General features: G+C 41.1%; 2 non-coding genes across 2 annotated transcripts; both read left to right on the top strand.

The window, feature by feature from the left end:
* The first annotated feature begins 9,274 nt into the window (after positions 1–9,274).
* Positions 9,275–9,348, top strand: Trnai-aau. Its single transcript has one exon. It is a non-coding gene; the product is annotated as a tRNA-Ile (tRNA).
* Positions 9,349–14,097: 4,749 nt separating this feature from the next.
* Positions 14,098–14,170, top strand: Trnar-ccu. Its single transcript has one exon. It is a non-coding gene; the product is annotated as a tRNA-Arg (tRNA).
* Positions 14,171–16,453: the final 2,283 nt, after the last annotated feature.

Here is a 16,453-nt window from a genome sequence, read left to right as displayed (position 1 = left end):
CAGGTAAATTCTGTGCGTGTCCGACGTTAAGACGACCTGCTATCGAGAAATTTTCAGGAAGAATAGAATTTCGAAGAAGAAACTAATTAACTAAAAAAGGGTAACTATTAATTGAGTTCATTTTCAGGTAACATATTTCCACTTAGGTACGTACTTTAGACGTAATTTGCTGCTCGCGATTACGTGATTCATACTTTGTGCTAATTTCATGTTCTATGAATTTACGTGTGAAGCGACGTGCTTGCGTGCGTTGGCTGAATTTGACAATGATTATTAATGAACTGGGTTGTGACTTGTGTATATTGTGCATCGCTTGGCTGCGCTGCTTTCTTTTTCACTGATGTCATGTTTTTTTTTTTATTATGTGCCTGCTGTGCTTATTTATTTAAATTATAATTGTAACCTGATTTATTGTGCTGATGTGTTTAGGTATGTAAGTTATACTTTGTGATTTATCTGCTTGCGCCTTCATGTTTACTTATTAAGACGACATATGAACATTTATTTGCTTATGCTGATATGATGCTAATGACCTGTTTATTATGTTAGATGACATATGTTTGCTGCTATGCGCGTGGATTGCATATTTACACGTTTCTGTTTTGTTGGCATAACTACTCTTTAATTTGGTGTATAGAAATGCTGATATACTGTGTATCAACATAGAGTTTAGGTCACACTATTGGATTAATTATAGATTGTTCGCTTGGCAGAGCCTCGTTGTAGGAATTGTGCTGCATCCACTTGTTGACATTCTGTTCTCTAATGGTATATTTACTCGCTATTGCTTGTTTTGCTTACGCTCAGTGCCTTATATTTTTAAGATAAAAAAATTAACTGCTATAATTCGACGAACGACATTGGTACAAAGAACTTCGTTGAAGTCACATGAGCTAAGGTTATGGAAGCTGTATAACTTTATGCTAATAGGAAGGAAGCTAACGACATGACATACCATTACTAGGTTTAGACCATTGACAGTTATTACACTGCATTTTTCGTGCGCAATTGAAATACTAAGTGACACTTGACACAAGAAATACTTCACATGTTTGCTTCTGCCATAATTCTTGAAGTGGTGTACACACTGTGAAACATTATGATTATTCACACTCCGTAATCGTACTTAATTACTGAGAGTTATTCGAACTAAGTCTGTTAGAGGTCATGTATGCATTTCTTTGTTTATAATTCATAATGAGCAGAAAATTTGGGTAAGATGGATTACACAGAGGTTGTGTGTGGACACTGTGTCTTCGGATTGTATGGGATGCTGAATTGAAGTTGCATTAGGATTTTATCTGTACTTGTTCGAGGAGACTGACTAGAGGAAAGAGTTGTTATGGAAGTGAAATGATATTGGTGCTGAGGTTTATATTTATCGACGTATTATTGAGGTATAGAGATTATATGAAGTTGATGATTATTGGAGTTTTTGTGGACAAGAGGTAAGGTAAATGATATTGATGATAAGAGTTATATGTATCGACGTATTGAAGAAGTATTAGTGACGTATTGAGATTATGTGATGCTGATGATTATTGGAGTTTTGGTGGATAAGAGGTAAAGTAAGTGAGGAGCATATTTTTTTGTTGGTCTTATGGAACAAGGAGGATGAAGAGAGCAGACTAGAACACTAAAATAGAAGTAAGATAGTCTATACACACACTTTGTTAAATAACTAAGCAGTATATATATTTTTTTTTTTTGAAGAGAGGAAGTAATTGCATATCTTGGCTCACTGACAGTTGTTCAGCAACAGTACATTTTAATCTGGCTTGGCAAACATTGATCTTGACATGATGACTATGACGTTGACTAACTATTATTGACTGTTATACATTGCTGCCAGTACTACTTGATACACATGATGAACATTAAATTTAGTCAGAATTTCATTTACACAATTAACACTATTCAGTTACACAGTAGTACTTAATGTGGATGAGAGATGAGTGAATGTGTTCTGTGTGTTTTCCTTTACTAATCCTAACCACCTATCTCCTAAATATTATTTTATTTGTTTGTAGTGGCTTGCACTGACACCCATGAATATTATAGGTTTACTGGTATTTGAGTATTTGTAATAGTTAATAGGACAATTATCTGACATCATTTGTGTGTTTGTTATGATTTGTATGTTACTGTAAAAGCATTTGTATGTGTATTCAAACTATTGTTCATGCCTGAACTGTCTGATTAGTGAAGATAAATATTCTGAACTGTTACCTGCACTTTTCAACATGATGTGTGACATTTGGTCGTGTTTAATTTCTGCTGATGAACTGTGTGATCAGTGATTGTAAAAAAAATTATGGACTGTTATTTGTACCTTTTCTACATGATTGGTGCCACTAGGACATGTTTAATTTCTGCTCATAAACTCTGATGAACAGTGTGATCAGGGCTAGTGAATTTTATAGAACTGCTTCTGCTGAGAGATGTGACTTTTTGGTGTCTGCACCTGCTCAACATTGCTGGGTGCAACTGATGGACTGCTTCTACTGAAATGATGTCACTTGTTGGTGTCTGCACCTGCACTCAACATTGCTGGGTGCAACTGATGAACTGTTTCTACTGAAATAATGTCACTTGTTGCTGTTTGCACCTGCTCAACATTGCTGGGTGCAACTGATGAACTGTTTTTAGTGAAATGAAGTCACTTGTTGCTGTCTGCACCTACTCAACATTGCTGGGTGCCACTGATGGACTGCTTCTACTGAAAAGATGTCCCCTATTGCTGTGAGCACCTACTCAACATTGCTGGGTGCCACTGGTGGACTGCTTCTACTGAAATGAAGTCACTTGTTGGGGTCTGCACATGCTCTCAACATTGCTGGGTGCCACTGATGAACTGCTTCTACTGAACTAATGTGACTTGTTGCTGTGTGTACCTCTGCAACTTTACTGGGTGCCACAGATGGAACTGCTTCTGCTGAAATGATGTCACTTGTTGGTGTCTGCACCTGCTCTCAACATTGCTGGGTGCAACTGATGGACTACTCCTACTGAAATGAAGTCACTTGTTGCTGTCTGCACCTACTCAACATTGCTGGGTGCAACTGATGGACTGCTTCTACTGAAATGATGTCACTTGTTGGTGTCTGCACCTGCTCAACATTGCTGGGTGCAACTGATGGACTGCTTCTACTGAAATGATGTCACTTGTTGGTGTCTGCACCAACTTAACATTGCTGGGTACCTCTGATGGATTGCTTCTACTGAACTAATGTGACTTGTTGCTGGGTGTACCTGCTAAACTTTACTGGGTGCAACTGATGGACTGCTTCTACTGAAAAGATGTCACCTGTTAGTATCTTTTTTTTGTATAAACTAATCATTGAAAGCATTTTATGTGAACATTTGTATAAACTGATTTTTTGTATATTGTGTAAACTATTATCTAAAGTCACATGTATGAAAAGAAGTTGTATTGCTTACTGTATTTCATATATTAGGTTAGTGAAAGGTCAGTGCAAAGCCAAAATTTTTAACTAATTATGTGATATTTAGGTATTAATATTATCTTTATTTTTGTCTGTATTTTTCTGGACGAATTTGGTGGTATTTTCACCACCAATGCTGGCAAAAATACCATCAAATTCTGGCCTGTGGAGGAGGGGCATATGAAAGGTGGCTACACTGTGCCACTGCGCCAGAGATTGCGCCAAAGAGTACTATTAAGCCGCCTCCACAGTGCTTGTGAAGAGATCGTAGAAGTGAGTGCTTGTTGAGAGCTCGTTGTAGTGAGTCGTACCGAGGTGTGCTAGTGGGCACTGCTTGTCGTGAAGTCGGAGTGAGATGTGGTAGTAAAGAGTGTTGTTCCATGTTTTATGCAGTTATTTGATGGGAGAGATAGCAGATGTTGTTGTAATGAGTGCATTTCGTCAATATATATGAAGGTAAAAACTACAATGTTCTTTTATTAATTGTGTGCCTGAAATAATGCGTCACTACAGGTTCAGTCAACAAAGCATCTGGCTTGTGTTCTTGTATTAGAGTGAATTCTGGTTTTCTTGCGTAATTATAGTTTTTCTAAATTTCTTTTGTCACGTCAGCATAGTTGGTATTTAAAAATTCTTGTCTTGTTGGAAAAGAACCGTGCCAGATGTGGACGTTGAGTCACACTCCCACATACAGAACAGTTACTCTTGTGCTTATTGGTTTTGTAGGTTTTATAGTTGCTGGGGACTTAATTAATTAACTGTGTTTACGAAAATCTTCTTACATTGTTTGTTGCAGTCAGATAGCGTAATAATACTAGTCAGGGCCAGCCGATTACGAGACACTGCGTAATCGGACATACAGCTACTAAAAATATTTTCAATCATTTTCAATCTTATATTTAATTAAGCCCCCATGCAACACACACACACACACACACACACACACACACACACACACACACACACACACACTATTTCCGGCTATTCTGGCCAGAGTATTCTAACACCCCACCCGTCACTTATCTGGTTTTGCCGTGTGTTCACCCCAGCTAATTGACTAACAGATCAACAGAGTGTGCAAAACTGCCGCAATATCGGATAACGTAGAGAAAGTAATACGGCCCTGTGACTACTGATTGAACTACGGTGGCAGTGTTGACGTTAATTGATTCAGAATTGATCACTTTTAATTAAAAAGGGGTGAACATTGATGTTATATGCAGCTATCGAACACCAGATGCAAATGTTGAACATAAAATTAATTAAGAAAGTGACTTGGGATTTCAACTACTTGATTGAAAAGAGATGCAGTCGATTATCACAAATTTATTTTAACTCACGACCTTCAATCATCACATTACATGACTCTCCTACCAGGCAGTGGTAATAAATTGCGTTTGCGTGGAGTGAAGCTCGATACCTCAAAAGTAATTCCTATAGACTGAGCCAGGCGTAATGCGAAGTGCGAGAAGAATTCTACAGTACACGGACCATGAAACCCTCGTGGAAACTTTGCCGACATGATCCAACAAATTAATCAGTGGCCGGAGCGGGCGCAATATCACCGAATACTGCGTGGCGGAGCGGCGTCATTGTGCGGACGTCGGCCGACCTCGTGGTGCTGCAAGGCTGCGCTCGTCTATTCACTCCTAGCTACCTTGCTCAGTACATAGCTGAACCAAAACTTTCTATCTCCAAGCTCAATCGTTCCATTTTCTAAGTCATAAACCGCAGAGATGCTCACTCTTTCGCAGGCAAGCTGAGTAAAGAACGCCACGTCCGCACTCTAGGCAAGCTGGGAACGGAAGACCTCTACGGAGACTTCTCACAGTCCACTCTTCGCCTCGGTTTCCCCTCCAGCAAAATCACTTACGCCAATTGCAGCGCAAGTCGCATTAATTATGCGACGCTTCCCAGTGCCGACCAATGCCTGCTCTGGGAAGTGAACAAATTCCCACAAAATTTCCCTTTCTCTCAACTTCTATTTTGCTCCTCCCAGGCCACCCATCAAGGTTAGGTTCTGACACCCAGGAGAGTACTTCAAATTACTTGGTGCTACGTTCCCATCGGAGGCCGGCGTATTTCGTTCTGTCGCTGTTCACCTGATTTTCTTCAGACTCTGTGGACCGTGAATTCAGCGTGAAGTTGCTATAGTCACGAACACGCATATTTTGACCTCTGTTGACAGCTCCACCGTAGCTTTGCGCGGCTTTCTCGCATGTTTCACAGAAAACTGGACGACGGACATTTATCAACAGCCGTACATGTTCTCCGTCTGTTTCCCGGTGCACCAGCATGGAGTCGGGGTCAACCACCCACTCACTGTCACTCATCTTAAGGCGGCTGGAGGCTGCGCACCGTTACCACTTTCTCAGAGCTTGAGCCGCCCTAAGCTGCCTATTGTCGCTTCCCTTAGCCGCTCCCCCGGCGGCCACGGTCAATTCTGAGTACTTCCCTGTGGTAAACTAGCCTCCAGTAAATCGACGCATTTCCACAAAGTTTTCATGTTGTGTGAATTACTTTAAAACCATCACCCGACATTAATTATTCCAATACGTCCATACTGTACCCTCTATCAGATGCATTGTGCCTTGTCAGTCATTTTTGTTCAGCCCTACTGTTCGCTCAACGTGAGTTAGTTGATCTTCAACGACTTCATGTAAGGGGCATAGTTCTTGCCATCTTACAGTCTTTCGATTGTCACATCGCCGGGTGTTGTGCGGGAACGAGATCATTGATGTGGAGTGGCTCGGATGTCGAGGTGTTTGCGATTTGTAAGGCAATGAAAAATACAGGAAACAACAAATGTAAACAGCGCCAAGCACAATACATATCTACAAAAGAAAAAAAAATTTCATTAATGGCTCCACTTACGAATGAAATGTGATTTTTTAAACTTTAGCTTACGATCGGACTGATTGGTGCACCCGTAAGTAACCACTCAAGCTGACATTTTTGATGAAACAACTACGTCTCCACACAATCAAAGTACCAGACACTATTTGGAATACGACTTAAAAAGTCGATAGATGTCTCCAACTGTTGAAACTGGGAACGTGTTCGCAAGAGTGACATCACAGGAAAGTGTCACAGCAGTGAACCAAGGCGGTATAAATGCGGTGGACCAAATGTTTTGGGCTATGTGAGATGGTGGACGTCAGCTACAGGTTTATGACGTAATGACAACTCCCTTCCTTTTTTACCGCCACTATTTTTATGTTATGATGCACGAATACAGTATAAATGAATGGAACAAATGTGTGTGTCATTACAGAAGTAGCGTAGCGCTACTCAGTTATTATCATCATCGATGTTGTCCATCTTTTTTTTGTTGTAAATCTAACACTGTTAAACGCACGTAAATTTTAAGCTGCTGCGCGGTTGTTCACGTTATCGCCATGATTAAACTGTAACCCGAAAATCAATAAATTCTTCAGTTACTTACGTGTATTCATTTTAATTTTGAGGCGTATATTGTGGGAATACTGTTAAAATATGAGTAATATTGAACGAAGAGGCTGCGGTATTACGTAATCATATTATTTACCTATTTTTCGCAAAGAACAACATCCGTTCTCGAATAAGATTTTGAAACTTGTTGGACAGACGTGGTACATTCCCCCACCTCCTCTGCCTATGCCTTCGACATCCCACGAATAGGAGGGTTCTGGCTGTGGCTCCTCTACATTGCTTCGGGCTCGGACATACGGCGACTGTAGTGGAAGCGCGGAAGATTGAAAGCTGTACATCCAGAAGGTCACAACTGCATACTATCAGAATTATGGCCCAAATTTTTGCGCAGCATTGATTGCTGACGTTGTCTTGAAAGTGTGCTATTTATCTTCATTTAATGTGATTTCAAGTTGGTGATGTTTCCTTGTAAGACGTACTTAAATTTTTCTTCTGATACACTGTAGCAACTTTTCTAAAACAAATCATGTATTAAGTCTTTTGAGTGGAATTAGAGACTAAATTCATGGCCGATTAAAAATGAGCGTCGGACCAGGACTCAAACCCAGGACCTTTGCCTTGTACGTGCAACTGTGAAGGCCGGTCCTGAGACGTGCTTGGGTAGCACAGGTGCCAGAGAGCACCTGCCGGCTAAAGGTAAGAGTCTCGAGTTCGAGTCCCGGTCCGGCACACAAGTTTTAATCTACGTGGAAGTTTCAAATCAGTACACACTCTCGCTGCAGAGTGAATAATTCGTTCAAGGCTAGAGATATTCGTACTGTCATTTACCGAAGATTCTGTTAATTGGAACATATTTCTTCCTTCAGTCTTCTTCTGATCGCCATATTCGTATCGCTAATGTCTATCTCCTGCACGATCGTACAGAGTATTTCAAACTGTAAGATTATACCGTTTGGAAAGGAAAAAAATTTCTCTCCAGAAACCAGCAGGAGTTCAGGACCACTAGTGTGGAACACAGGTTGGTGTATTACATGACGTCATGCAAATAGCAGTTGCATGTGAACAGGTACATGCCGTCTCAGCCGGCCCAGGTGGCCGAGCGGTTCTATGCGCTTCAGTATGGAACCGCGCTAGCGGTACGGTCGCGGGTTCGAATCCTGCCTCGGGCATGGATGTATGTGATGTCCTTAGGCTTGTCAGGTGTAAGTACTTCGAAGTTCTAGGGGACTGACGACCTCAGAAGTTAAGTCCCATAGTGATCAGAGCTATTTGAACCATGCAGTCTCACTAGGTATCCCAAACACACCACACTGTCGCGTAATAACAAGATACAGCCATGCGTAATGTCATCGCAAGCACGTAATCGATTCGAAGAATGTTTAGCTAATAAAACCCAGCACTTTATACAGTACAGCGAATGATAGGACCACTAATGTTCTCAGTATGTACAAACTATTTACCTAGTTATTGCCTTTGCAAGGTGATATCCTAAGAGAATGCAGGTTCTATCCGAGAAAATACCTCCTCTACCGCAGATGAAATGGAGTGCGCATTTTTGCCGAGCGACGACCGAGTTCTGTCCACCGTTTTGACCGCTGTTTCACTTCTGCAGTGAGATAGTCGCCCAATATCGTTCTCACAGCAAGTAACCAGCACACAAAATGAAATTATTTCATTTAAAAAGTTCAAACTTCGTTGAGGTATTCGGTTTTGCATGTGTTATAGAAGCCTCGTTATAGACATCAGCTAGAAGAAAGCTTCCGTAAGGCCGGAAGCCACACGAACTCATCTACGTAGTTGAGAACTTGGTCTATCGGCTGTCGTTGAAGATTAAAATCTGTAGTAGCTGCAGAAGATAAGCTGTTACACACACGTCTCCTGTGGTTATCCAGATATTTGTGGACACTTCCGGCACGGTCTTCCAGTCAGCAGATTATACAGTCGTCACTGGTAACAGACGAAGAAGATAGTGTTTCTGGATTAAAGGCCTTGGAAAACTCATTCTCAATTAAACAGTAACAAATACGTGTTACTTTTTTTATGGAGCTTTTAACACTATTTATTCATTCATCTTATAAAGAGAGGAGAAAGTATTACATAACTGTTTACAACAAATATATACCTTTTAACATAGATACACACAATCTCTAGTTCATAATGATTTTACATTCAGAAGCCATGTTTGAAATCCGATCAGATAAATTGTGAAGGCCTTCCACTGTCCTTGTAAATGCACTGAGGAAACACATGTTATGTGATGATGTGTCTCCACCTCTTCGCCGCAGTCACACTAAGGAAAGGACTCCCATACCTATTGATGCAGCAGTGCTTCACAAATGTGTTCAAAACGTTATTTTATCTCTGAGAAAGTAGCGGTCGGACTGTGTTTAAACGCCGTACAGCTTTCCTGACACGTGGGCCCGTTAGCTCAGTTGGTTAGAGCGTCGTGCTAATAACGCGAAGGTCGTGGGTTCGATCCCCCCACGGGCCACTGTTTTACCAATTTATTACAAAATACGTCCACTATTTCACGTACGTGACAGTAGCTTATTCGGTCCAGAAACTGAAACTTATAATCAACACATCGCGTGTCGATTTCGTAAAGGAATGTGCACCCGCTGCTCTTCTAAGTAATTTCACACGTGAGCTCTTTATCCTTCTGGTCGTTGCTTTCTTAATATCAATTTACTACATCACGAAGCAACGTTAGCGCTGGCATTACCTTGTAAAATTAAAGCACTCGCCCTATGGCACTCCAAAATCTCCACTTGATGCTTCTCAGAGATTACCTAAACTGTTAGACACACATACTGATGCTAGCATTTACTTACTGTATAAGCTAGATACGCAACTGTGAATTTACAACGCATCTGTTTTGGTAGAAGGTATGAGATTTTAAGTTCCTAAAAACTTAGTTATCAAAATTATGGCCCAAATTTTCGCGCGGGATCGATTGCTGGGTTCTCTTTAAAGTGTGGTTTTACCTTCATAAAATGTGATATTACGTTGGTGATGTTTCCTTGTAAGACGTACTGAAATTTTTCTTCTGATACACTGTACCAACTTTTCTAAAACAAGTCATGTATTAAGTCTCTTGAGCGGGATTGGAGATTAAATTCCTGGCAGATTAAAACTGTGAGTCGGACCAGGCCTCAAACCCAGGACCTTTGCCTTTTATGTGCAACTGTGAAGGCCGGTCCCGAGGCGTGTTCGGGTAGCACAGGTGCCAGAGAGAACCTGCCGGCGAAAGTAAGAGTCTCGGGTTCGAGTCCCGGTCCGGCACACAGTTTTAATCTACGTGGAAGTTTCAAATCAGCGCACACTCCGCTGCAGAGTGAATAATTCGTTAGAGGCTAGAGATATTCGTACAGACATTTACCGAAGATTCGGTGAATTACAGGCCCACATCACTAACGTCGATTTGCTATACGGTTTTGGAAAATATACTGTGTTCTAACATTATCAATTACCTCGAAGATAACGATTTATTGACACATAGCACGGATTCAGAAAATATCGTTATTGTGAAGCACAACTAGCTCTTTATACTCATGGCGTAATGAGTTCTATCGGCAGGGGATATCAAATTCATTCCATATTTTTAGATTTCCAGAAGGCTTTCGACACCGTTCCTCACAAGCGTTTTCTAACTAAACTGCGTGCCTATGGAATATCGACTCACTTCTGCGACTGGATTCGTGATTTCCTGTCAAAAAGGTGACAGTTCGTAGTAACAGACGAAAGTCATCGAGTAAAACATAAGTAATATCCGGCGTTCCCCAAGGAAGTGTTACAGGCCCTTTATTGTTCCTGATCTATATTAATGACATAGGAGACAATCTGAGTAGTCCTCTTAGATTATTTGCAGATGGTGCTGTCATTTACTGTCATCAGATGACCAAAACGAATTGCAAAATGATTTACGTAAGATATCCGTATGGTGCGAAAAGTGTCTATTGACCCGGAATAAAGAAAAGTGTGAAGTTATTCACATGAGTACTAAAAGAAATCCGATACATTTCGATTGCGCAATAAGTCACACAAATCTGAAGGCTGTAAATTCAACTAAATACTTAGGTATTACAAATAACCTAAATTGGAACGATCACATAGATAATATTGTGGGTAGAGCAAACCAAAGACTGCAATTCATTAGCTGAACACTTAGAAAGTGCTACAGGTCTACTAAAGAGACTACTTACACCACGCTTCTCCGCCCTATTCTGGAATAGTGCGGTGTGGGATTCTCATCAGGTGAGACTGACGGATGACATCGAAAAAGTACAAAGAAGGGCAGCTCGTTTTGTTTCATCGCGAAATAGGGGAGATATTGCCACAGATATGATACGTGAATTGGAGTGGCAATCATTAAAACAAAGGCGGGATGTTCTAATGAAATTTCAATCACCAGTTTTCTCCTCCGATTGTGATAACATTCTGTTGGCACCCACCTACATAGGGAGAAATGATCATCACGATAACATAAGAGAAATCAGGGCTCGCGCAGAAAAATTTAAGTGCTCGTTTTTCCCGCTCGCCGTTCGAGAGTCGAACGGTAGAGAGACAGCTCGAAGGTGGTCCATTGAGCCCTCTGCCAGCCACTTTATTGTGAATAGCAGAGTAATCACATAGATGTAGATGGCCAAATGGAGCCCCACAGTGAGGTCACTTTCAAACTCTTTCAGTTGCTGATAACATTGTCTCACACGAGTACAGACGTCTCAATGTCCTATACAGTGTCCACTTAACTGACACAGTTCTCGCTCCATGTGCATCGTAGCAGGTCATCCGTGGTGATTACATAGGCTATTAAGAAGCAGGTCCCACCTTTTGTAATGTCCAGGGAACCATTATGAATCACAGTGACTTCAGTCTAATTATTGTCTTTGAATAGAAGTGTTATTTTCGTTCCTGTCATTGCATATCTCTTGTAGTTACATTTTGTACTATACTGTAACGTTATTAATATGTAGCAAGCACATATGACAGTGGACATATTCGTAAGGAAAATCTTTGGGAAATATAATTCATCCACGAAAGAAGATTTAAAAAAACTCTTGTTCGACCGATTTGAGTTTGCTCATTAGTCCGTCATCCTTACCAGTTTGCATTAATAACACAAATAAAATCCAACAAAGAGAGGGCCCTCTCCGAATGGGATTGTTTTGTCGGCGCGACAGCGTTACGGAGATACTGTAATTAATGTGGCAGACGCTTTAAGAGAGCGTTGTGCATCACAGAGAAGTTTACTGTTGAAATTCCGAGTGTGTTCGTCCGTAAACCTTATTAAAAAATTTTGAATCTTTTTCTGATGTTGAATGTTACGGATGTCAACTTTACACGTGCAAGTAAAGTATAAGATGCCGATGAAGAAAAACCGCAATACTTGAATGGATAAGAACGGCGATGACTATACGCACGAGGGCATGCTGAAAAGTAATGCTTCAAAACTTTTTATGTGAGTGCTCTGAAAGGTTTTAAAATACAACAAACGTTAACAACATTCTACGTTTTATCCTTCAGTCAACACATGGAGAAATCTCCCCTTCAGCCAACCAGCCAGGAGCGCTGCGACATTTGCAACAATCCGAAGTTCGAGGTAATCGTCATCGATCATCCTCCATACTATTCCGACCTGGCCCCATTCGATTATCATCTGTTTCTAAAACTTAAAGAACACCTTCAAGAACTTCAGCTTGATACTGATGAAGCGGTGCACGGAGAGATGAGGTTGTGGCTCTGTCGACAAAGTCAAATATTTCACAGTGACAAAACAACGAACACGTCTCTGGTTGGGAGAAATATGCTCGTCGCCAGAGTGGCTATGTTGAGAAATAAATATATAGCCATGAAGAACAAAGAAGTACAAAGTTAATAACGTTTGTTTTACTTAAAAAGGCTTCCACGCAAAAAAATTGATATCTTACTTTTTAGCACACCCTAATGGTTTTTAATTGGTGTACATAGAAGTTACACGTAGTTTTGTTTAGCAAGAGACTTTCACTATTTAGTCCTGATGAGATTTGTTGTAGAATAGGCGATTATTGATTTGTTCTAGGTACAGTCTTTTTCATCTAATGCAAATAATTACGGTTTTTTGGTACTGAATTAGGTTAATCTCGTACATAATTTATTCTTGTCTAGTATGTACCGAATGTTCTGGTAATTATATTTATATTCCAAGATAAGTCATCTGTGAAATATAGCTTCAGGTATATGGAGTTAAGGTACGTTTTTGTCTTTGCGGTATTGCATGCACTTTCGAAATGAGCACTCATTGTCTGGGTATGAATACTGGATAGTTACAGAAAGTAATTGACATGTAATATTTTTGTGATAAGTTACGATAAATAGCTTACTGTTGCACTATTAGCTGTCACAATTTTGAATTACGAGGTGCTGCACAACCCAATGTTTATAGCAATGAAGATGTATTAAAAGCTAATTTCGTGGACGTACTGCACCATCGTAATGGATTCCAGTGCTCTAAATTCAGTACGGGACCAGACCATTCTAATTATTGTCACTGGTAGCAACACAGAATTCCCTACTCAGACTCCAGTAGTTACCATCTTCACAGGACCGTCACATATGTAGCCAAAGCTATTTTGCAGCTCTTCCTGCAGAATGGTCAGTCTTTTATGATAACCACAAAACATAATTTAGAAAGGTCCGCTTAATTTGTATTAATATTTACTTAAATCACGACCAGTTTCGAGGTTTTAAGATCTCGTCTTCAGATGTATGAAATTACAATTTTTGGTAGTACATAACACGCGGTCGGCTAAGTCAGTAATGGCTGGTGGCGGTCCTATCGTGCGGCTGACCAGCGGCGGACAGTTTCCGACAACATGCAGTGATTGGCACTCTTCCACTGACTGGCCCGACTGCATGTTATGTATTATTACTTACTACAATTTCAGACACCTGAAGATGAGATATAAAAATCTCGAAACCGGTCGTGGCTCAAATAAATATTAGTACAACTGAAGCGCTCTAAAATTACCATGCCTCTCAGTTGCGGATGTCCTACGTACCAAATCTTGTGCACCATAACACATAATTAATACGATATGTGCTTCGTGTCTTCGAAATTCGAATCACTTCTGGCAGCGGAGGCAGAATATTTCACAGAGGCAGGCTGCGGCCAGCGTGCCTGGTAAGGGAGAGAGCTACTGTCTATTGCATCACCGCAGCGTGATCCAAACGGGTTCTCATGTGTAGCACTCTGCTACCGTGAGCCCCTGTGGCCTAATGGATAAGGCATCGGTCTCCTAAACCGGGGATTGTGGGTTCGAGTCCCACCAGGGGTACATATTTTAATTTTAACACAAATTACTGAAGAAGTAACCCTTCGTGTGAGAGCTTCCATAAAAGTTCAATCATAGACCTACATACTACAGATACACACATACGTACATATATACTCACCTGGTGTAGAGGAAACAAAAAGAGAAAGACAAGGAAGAAGATGAGCTCACGAACCAGACGGCACCACATGATTGTACAGCGATTATTTTCAAAACGAGCTGACTTTTTCCTGAAGTCTAACATAATAGAATCATACGGTTCGCCATACAGTTTGTATAAAGTACTATGAAAAAAAAAACATGTAAACTGAGATATCGAATGGCTACAGCTATCATGTGTTCATGTAGATGTAATGACATGATTTCGTTCATGTGTAACATTGGTTACAATCATGGACCTCTTTAATTTTGCTGAAGGGGAATCTGAATTAGTTTCGGGGTTTAATATTTTATAGTTACGGGGTTTAATATTGAATATTGTGCAAGTATGTTTCTATTATCATAAAATTTCTAGAGGCTGTGAACCCACACCCAAGCAAAATTTGTATATTCTTTGAAACTTCCTGGCAAATTAAAACTGTGTGCCCGACCGAGACTCGAACTCGGGACCTTTGCCTTTCGCCGGCAAGTGCTCTACCAACTGAGCTACCGAAGCACGACTCACGCCCGGTACTCACAGCTTTACTTCTGCCAGTACCTCGTCTCCTACCTTCCAAACTTCACAGAACCTCTCCTGCGAACCTTGCAGAGCTAGCACTCCTGAAAGAAATCGAAAGAGAATGAAGATTTGTACAACACCACGGTTGACTGTCATACTGGTCGGCTGCCGTTAGATAGAAAAGCGGAAACTCCTCGTAGAGACCACTGTCATCTTATGGGGAAGTTCCGTGGCGCAGCTCACAATACATGCAATTTAAAGTACCAGTTACCAAGGCAGATACCAGTTTCCTTCCATATGAAGGTATGACACTCACTTTCTTGCTGAGCGCTTGGCTGATTTCGCCTGGGAGAAAAATCAGGTCAGTGTCCTGCTTAAGAGCATCAAGAAATATATTTCATCCTACAAACGAATGAGCCAAGAATTACGGTCCATTTCCTTGACTTGCTATGTTTTATGCAGGTGCCACTCCAGAAATTCGTTGAAATTTTACCTCGGGAGGATATGAACGTAACTCGACCTGCATTTCCTGATGAGGAAAAGTTTCAATTTGTGGCTAGGCAGGGGGTTTCCCCCATGATAGTATGGCAAAACTCAACGAAACCAGGCTGCCCGGTGTAACCGCATTCTCCAGCAACGTGATTTGTAGTGCCATAACACATGCAGAGTATAAGCATGTTATGAATGTCTGGCGGAAATTCAACATCTCCACTTCACTAGAGCACACACAGGTTTACATGGACACACATGTGACCTGGCTTGCGGACGTTTTTAGAAATTGTGGAGTCTATGCATGGCCCCATATTCTCTGGACCCCACCTTTTAGCGCACGGCACCTGGCTTGTACTGGGACACATCATCGAATTATTGACCGATTCTGACATTCTTCTTCTCTTTGAACGAGGGATCCATAGCGACTTCGTAAATGTGTCTGTAGCCACGCCAAGCCAAATAATCGTTGGCAAGGTGACAAGTGCAACACAACCCTTGATTCGAGTTACATCATGTATCTGGATGTAAATAGCTTATACGGGCACGCCATGCAACTATCACAGCCGATTAGCGAATTTTGATGGGTTCCCAAAGATGAATACAGGGGATTCGGTGGAAAAATCAAGGGAGGGGGGTATGACTACTGACTTGCCATTGTGTCCAGAGCAACAAGTTCCGCGAGGAGGCTCCACACCAAAACTGATGACAACTCTCTGAATAAGCGGAGATACATTAATCACTATCGTAAACTTCAGCAGTGTGTCGGCTTGGTGATGGAGCTGGTTAGAATAACCGGGGCTATCTCCTTCAAGCAGCCCTCTGGATGAAGGAGTGTACTGACCTGAATATGACACTGAGAGTTCCCGCGATGTGTTACTTGCTTTTTTAAAAATTACTGGATAATTCAATATTCGAAAAAACAATGGAGAATTTGAGGGAATGGCGTGAAATTTTGATTAGCACAGAATGGGACGGGTGATACGGCGTAAGAAAATACGTCGCCAGAGCAAATTTTAAGTGGATCACATTATTCGTAAGGATTTTGTTGCTGTGGAGAGGGCGAAGACTGCAATACAGTTTACGAAGCCTATTTATGTGACGACGTGCATACTATACCTATCCACACTCCACATGTA

The sequence above is a fragment of the Schistocerca piceifrons genome, chromosome 8, assembly GCF_021461385.2.
Source record: "Schistocerca piceifrons isolate TAMUIC-IGC-003096 chromosome 8, iqSchPice1.1, whole genome shotgun sequence".
NCBI lineage: Eukaryota > Metazoa > Arthropoda > Insecta > Orthoptera > Acrididae > Schistocerca > Schistocerca piceifrons.
This window is presented reverse-complemented; position numbering and strand designations above follow the sequence as displayed.